The following is a 7,256-nucleotide window of genomic DNA, read 5'->3' on the forward strand; positions in this document are numbered from 1 at the left end:
GCAAAACTCTCAAATCTGTGTTTTTTTCCACAGTACGGCGGTACACTTACTCTATTCAAGATATTCATCATAGAATAAATTTTAAATGTTGTTTCAATCTAGATTTTAAAATAGAAACAGTAATGAACAGTATTATATCGATATGGGTTGGGCCGTAGCCATCGTTAAGTTATAGATAGAATGCGCTTGGCCAAGGAGTTCACAACATTGCCATCCGGAAGTATAATGGACCAACACACAAACTCTGTGTAACCATGAACTGTTAAAGTCTGGTTAATACAGTTTAGTGAGAACAACTCACAAACGCGGATGGCAAAAAGAATAACAAAGGCCTGAGTGACGTCATCTTCGAACTATCTATAGCCTGACACTGAAACCCAAAATGACTAGCATTTTGACGTCTTTATTTGGTTTTTGCACCGCCTAGTGAGTTGTCGTTAGTAGTGCTCATGGAAGCAAGTGGTCCCATTGATTGAACTATTGAATATACAACTCACGATTTGTTTTCTTTTGTGGCCAAAGACTGGCATTTTGACGTCAGTTTTTGACCATTGTTAACTTATAGATAGTTCGAAGATGACGTCACTCAGGCCTTTGTTATTGCTCTTGCCATCCGCGTTTGTGAGTTGTTCTCACTAAACTGTATTAACCAGACTATAAAAGTTCATGGTTACACAGAGTTTGTGTGTTGGTCCGTTATACTTCCGGGTGGCAATGTTGTGAACTCCTTGGCCAAGCGCATTCTATCTATAGCCTGACACAGACCAATAAATGACGTCAAAATGCCAGTCTTTAGCCTCAAAAGAAAACAAATCGTGAGTTTTTTCAATAGTTCAACCAATGGGATCACTTGTTTCTATGAGCACTACTAACGACAACACACAAGGCGGTGCAAAAAACAAATAATCACGTCAAACTGCCAGTCTTTTTTGGTATCAGTGTCAGGCAGTAGCCATCGTTATGTCATAGCCTTCCACTGAAATCAGTGTCAGGCTATAAGTTAACGATGGCTACGGTCAGTGTCAGGCTATAAGTTAACGATGGCTACGGCCAGTGTCAGGCTATAAGTTAACGATGGCTATAGTCAGTGTCAGGCTATAAGTTAACGATGGCTACGGTAAGTGTCAGGCTATAAGTTAACGATGGCTACGGTCAGTGTCAGGCTATAAGTTAACGATGGCTACGGTCAGTGTCAGGCTATAAGTTAACGATGGCTTTGATCACTGTCCGGCTATAAGTTAACGATGGCTGCGGTCAGTGTCAGGCTATAAGTTAACGATGGCTACGGTCAGTGTCAGGCTACAAGTTAACGATGGCTACGGTCAGTGTGAGGCCATAAGTTAACGATGGCTACGGTCAGTATCAGGCTATAAGTTAACGATGGCTACGGTCAGTGTCAGGCTATAAGTTTACGATGGCTACGGTCAGTGCCAGGCTATAACTGAACGATGGCTACGGTTCGGCACTTAAACTTTAGAATCAAAATGAGAGCAAATTCTGATTTTTAAAAGTTTATGCAATGTAAGAAAATGTATTTATTCTCCATTATGACGAGAGTACGTATCACTTTTTTTTAAATAGCGCAATATCCATTAAACGTGCTCAAAGCGCTTTACAAAGGGTGCCTGACAAACAGCAACACGTAACATGTAGAACGGGACATGACGCCTGTTAGGAGATATTGCATAATTTTCCCGACACAGACAACGCTGACCAGGCACTCACTCAGAGTAAGGTGAGAGAATGTGAGTAAAGAGTCTTTTCCAAGGACTCAACATTGCGCCGAGTGAGGTTCGAACCCAGGACCTTCCAGTCCGAAAGCGAGTGTCATAAAACACCCAAACACACGCACACAAACACAAACACACACTCACGGACTCACACTTAAAAGGGCGTGTTTAACCTATATAAAGGCATAACATCATGATTACAAACATTAATAATTTGATATGATTTAGATCATGTTCTGAGCCTAACCTCGTACGTACACACCACTTATACACTAATGATAACACACGATAAAAAAAGACCTCCACATTACACCGTCTTCGGGTGACGGGTCACATAATTTCACATAATTTAGATCCTGTTCTGAGCCAAAGTTCGTACGTACTTGAGCGGCTATGTGGTCCAGTGGTATGACACTCGCTTTCGGATCGGAAGGTCCTGGGTTCGAGCCTCGCGCTGGGCGCATAGTTGAGTCCTTGGAAAAGACTCTTTACTCACACTATCTCACCGTACTCAGGTGTAAAATGAGTACCTGACCGTTAACAGCGTTGTCTTTGTCCGAAAAATTGTAATATCGCCTAACAGGCGTCATGTTTCGTCCTACGTGTTAAATGTTGCTGTTGACCAGGGACCCCTTGTAAAGCGCTTTGAGCACATTTAGTGGATATTGCGCTATATAAAGCTCAATTTAATTTAATTATAATCTACGTACTTACGAGTACACACTAGTACTGACACGCGATAAAACCTCATCACTGGAACCACGAATCAATGGAATTTTTTAATGGACTAACAATAAATTATATTACAAAGAATAAATAAGGACGAAATACTCGTAAAATGGAATGTAGAAAAGAGTCTTCAAGACATGAATGGCCTGACCTTTCAGGTCCTCCTCATTAAAGACTGGTATGGCAGATGGTTTCAGGCCGATTCTGCCAAATATAACAAATAAAAACATCTTATTTTCTCAATTTCGCCAGAAAACATTTAGACTCTACCTCATATGCGACACATCGCCTCAAAGCCTCAATATTTAGGGCTGGTTTTAATTCGGAATCTTGGATTTTACAGTTTAAAAATTGAGACTTTGGTTAAGAACATCATTTCGATGGTCGGCGGATCAAACCTCTGAAGTACAGACTTTCACGATCGGCGGATCAAACATCTGAAGTACAGACTTTCACGATCGGCGGATCAAACCTTTGAAGTACAGACTTTCACGATCGGCGGATCAAACATCTGAAGTACAGACTTTCACGATCGGCGGATCAAAACTCTGAAGTACAGACTTTCACGATCGGCGGATCAAAACTTTGAAGTCGATACCTTTACGAGGTTTTCGCACCATCGGCGGATCAAATCTCTATTATACAGCTTTTAAAATATAAATTTGGCGATTCACGACGGCGGATCAAACCTTTGTAATACAGACTTTCAATATCAAACTCTAAGTACAAATTAGTTCGGTCAAAATTGAAGTCATACCTTTTCGAGTTTTGATGGGGATTTTCTTCTTGTTTTTCAATATTTGGGCATCACCCACAATGAATTTTGAAGATAATGATATGATAACATTTATAGCAATTGTTGTAAATAGAGATGTCAACGATTTGATGATTGATGGGTTGTTGTATTATATTCTACATCAGATATGAATGATGATGATGATGATGATGATGATGATGATGATGATATGATGATGATGATGATATGATGATGATGATGATGATGATGATGATGATGATGATGATGATGATGATGATGATAATGATAATGATGATGATGATGATGATGATGATGATGATGATGATGATGATGATGATGATTATGATGATGATTACGAGGATGATGATGTTCTAGATGATGGCGATAAATACAATATTGTATGCATATGAACTTCTTCAAGTATCCCAAACCAAATAAAAACACACAATTATGCTCGCTCGATATTGCTTTTTGTATCGAATACAAACAATTGATTTTATTTCGATTATTTGAACAATTGATTTAATTCTGAGCTGTTTGAAACAATTTTTTTTAAAAAGGATTAGATTCCAATTATGCAACATCTTACATAAATCGGTCACAGGTAATTACGATTTATAGATAGTATGCAGATGACGTCACTCAGGCCTTTGTTATTGTTTTTGCCATCCGCGTTTGTGAGTTGTTCTCACTAAACTTTATTAACCAGACTATAAAAGTTCATGGTTACACAGAGTTTGTGTGTAGTATAACGGACCAACACACAAACTCTGTGTAACCATGAACTTTTATAGTCTGGTTAATACAGTTTAGTGAGAACAACTCACAAACGCGGATGGCAAAAACAATAACAAAGGCCTGAGTGACGTCATCTGCATACTATCTATAGTGTGAGACAAGCCGGCCCGGATTACTAAGTAGGAAGTGCACGCGCAAAGTCGAGATATACTCTTTTCGACTCCACTCCTGACCACCCAGCAGTTATTGGGTAGTTGTGTTTGTTAGATCATCACCATCATCACCTTCTTTTTTTTATCCTCCTCTTCTTCTTCCTCCTCTCCCTCCTATTCCACCACTACCTCCTCCACCTCCTCCTCCTCCTCTTCTTCTTCTTCTTCTTCTTCTTCTTCTTCTTCTTCTTCTTCTTCTTCTTCTTCTTCTTCTTCTTCTTCTACTACTACTACTACTTCTTCTTCTTCTTCTTCTTCTTCTTCTTCTTCTTCTTCTTCTTCTTCTTCTTCTTCTTCTTCTTCTTCTTCTTCTTCTTCTTCTTCTTTTTCTTCTACTACTACTACTCTTACCACCACTACTACTACTACTACCACTACTACTACTACTACTACTACTACTACTACTACTACTACTACTACTACTACTACTACTACTACTACTACAACTACTACTACTACTACTACTTCTTCTACTACTGCTACTACTGCTACTTGTACTACCACTACTACAACTACAAAAAAAAAACCCCAACTACTACAACTATTACTAGTACTACTTTTTCTTCTTCTGTTTCTTTCTTCTTCTTTTCCTCCTCCTCTTTTCCTTTCCTCTCGTTCTTCTTCTTTGTCCACATTCCCTGTTTCCAAATAACAAAAGAATTAACAAATTTATAAATCAATTGAATAAACAGCCTATAAATTAATTCACCTTTAAAACAAAACAAAAAAATATTGCAAACTCATAACACCAAAGAATCACGAAGTGATAAAAAAAAAATCCCCCACAAAAAACCGCAATTGATTTCTGAAACAAATAACAAAAATTACCTGTCTTGAAAGTCGACCAAGGCCTCCAGGAAATGACGTCATTTAAAGTAATTGTTCAGGGGACACATCAGAAAAACAAACACTCCACTTGAGATTCCGTCACCAACAATAGAAAGCGTCAAACTGTTTCATTGCACGAGAACGGTCGTCCATTTAATTCCAACAGTATGAATAAAAGGTTTGTAACAGCTTTATACAATATAATTATGATTATTTATTAACACCTTTATACAATATAATTATGATTATTTATTAACAACTTTATACAATATAATTATGATTATATATTAACACCTTTAGACAATATAATTATGATTATTTATTAACACTTTATACAATATAATTATGATTATCTTTTAACACCTTTATACAATATAATTATGATTATTTTTTAACACCTTTATACAATATAATTAAGATTATTTATTAACACTTTTATACAATATAATTAAGATTATTTTTTAACACCTTTAGACAATATAATTATGATTATTTATTAACAACTTTATACAATATAATTATGATTATCTTTTAACACCTTTATACAATATAATTAAGATTATTTATTAACACCTTTATACAATATATTTAAGATTATTTTTTAACACCTTTATACAATATAATTATGATTATTTTTTACTCATTTTACACCCGAGTAAGGTGAGATATAAATTGTGAGTAAAGAGCCATTTCCAAGGTCTCAACTATGCGCCGAACGAGGCTCGAACCCAGGACCCCAGGACCTTCCGATCCGAAAGCGAGTGTCATACCACTAGACCACATAGCCGCGCAGAAAGTCAACAACGTCTGGGTACATAAAGATATTTTATGTGTATGAAAGGTGCCAGACAAAGCAACAAAGACAAATAGAAGAATTGCTTGTATTTTCCTTTCTTGCTTTGTCTGGCACCTTTCATACACACTTATCTAACACCGGTGCCTGCTCCTTAAGATGTGGGTCATTTAAATAGATCGGTATTTGAAGGACGAGTTTTCGGGCCAAATTTTCAAATACGTGGTTTTTCCAGAGTACGGTCGTATTTAGAATAGTAATCTGTAAAAATGAGTTATATAGATAGTATGCGTTTGGCTAAGAAGCTCATAACATTGCCATCCGGAAGTATAGCGGACCATCACACAAAACTGTGTGTATCCATGAACGTTTATAGTCAGGTTAATACAGTTCAGTGAGAATAACTCACAAACGCGGATGGCAAAATGCAATAACAAAGGCTTGAGTGACGTCATCTTCGAACTATCTATAGATAGAACGAAGATGACGTCACTCGGGTCTTTGTTATTGTTTTAATACCATCCACGTTTATGAGTAATTCGCACTAAATTGTATTATCCAGACTATAAAAGTCCATGGTAAACAAAGTTTTGTGTGTTGGTTTCTGGATGGCAATGTTGTGAGCTTCTAAGCCAAGCGCATACTATCTATACTTTTTAAAACAAATATTTCCCAGTAATTATATTCTCGTTGGAAAAAAAAATTACATGGACTGCATCGAACAAATCTAACCCTCAATCCGACGTGCCCCTAATTTCAAGTCTGATAGACCAATTCCTTCTGGGTTCATTGTTGTAATGGAAATCTCAAAAATAAAATGACGACAATAATTGTCCATTACAGCAATATTAAACTAGGCCCATAAGCGGGTTCGGATGTCAGACCTGCATATAACTGTACACGGCGCCTCAACCCTTTTTTTAACCAAAAAAAAAAAATAGATTGTTTTTTTTATAACTTGCCTATATTGATAGCATGAGCTTGGCTAAGAAGCTCATAACATTGCCACCCAGAATTATGACGGACCAACACACAAAACTATGTGTAACCTTGAACGTTTAGTGTCTGGTTAATACAGTCGCGTGAGAATTACTCATGAATGCGGGTGGCAAAAAGCAAAAACAAAGACCCGAGTGACGTCATCTTCGTTCTATCTATATACGACTAAATTATACTTTTCTTCACTCAAGAAAAGGTCAAGTGATGTAAAAATTCTAATCGGATAAAACCCAATTGGGAAAAAAAGTGTTTTTTTCCCCTAAAAATATTACGTATTCATACAATGTATCTACTTTCCGATAGACTATCGTCCTATCCAGAGGGTAGCAAGCAATTGCAATTGTCCGTTTCACGCGATAGAAACCGGAATAAACTCCGGCTCCATGGGCCTAATGGCTCTGAAGGACTATGTGCTCAGACTTCATGGATACATAAAAGTAGTTCTTTGGAGCCATTAGGCTCATGGAGCC

General features: G+C 37.2%; 1 protein-coding gene across 1 annotated transcript in view; it reads right to left on the reverse strand.

The window, feature by feature from the left end:
- The window catches only part of LOC144980860 (acetylcholinesterase-like), a 56,697-nt gene extending 51,339 nt beyond the window's left edge, over positions 1-5,358 (reverse strand). Inside the window, exons 1-2 of the mRNA XM_078928741.1 lie at positions 5,252-5,358; positions 4,995-5,183 (exon numbers count right to left, since the gene is read on the reverse strand). The gene's annotated coding sequence lies outside the window, so the exon portion shown is untranslated. The remainder of the gene's footprint in view (positions 1-4,994; positions 5,184-5,251) is intronic.
- Between the last annotated feature and the right edge of the window lie 1,898 nt (positions 5,359-7,256).

This window comes from Berghia stephanieae, chromosome 10 (genome assembly GCF_034508935.2).
Source record: "Berghia stephanieae isolate SIO BIC M18660-M18661 chromosome 10, UCSD_Bste_1.3, whole genome shotgun sequence".
NCBI classification, from domain to species: Eukaryota; Metazoa; Mollusca; class Gastropoda; order Nudibranchia; family Aeolidiidae; genus Berghia; species Berghia stephanieae.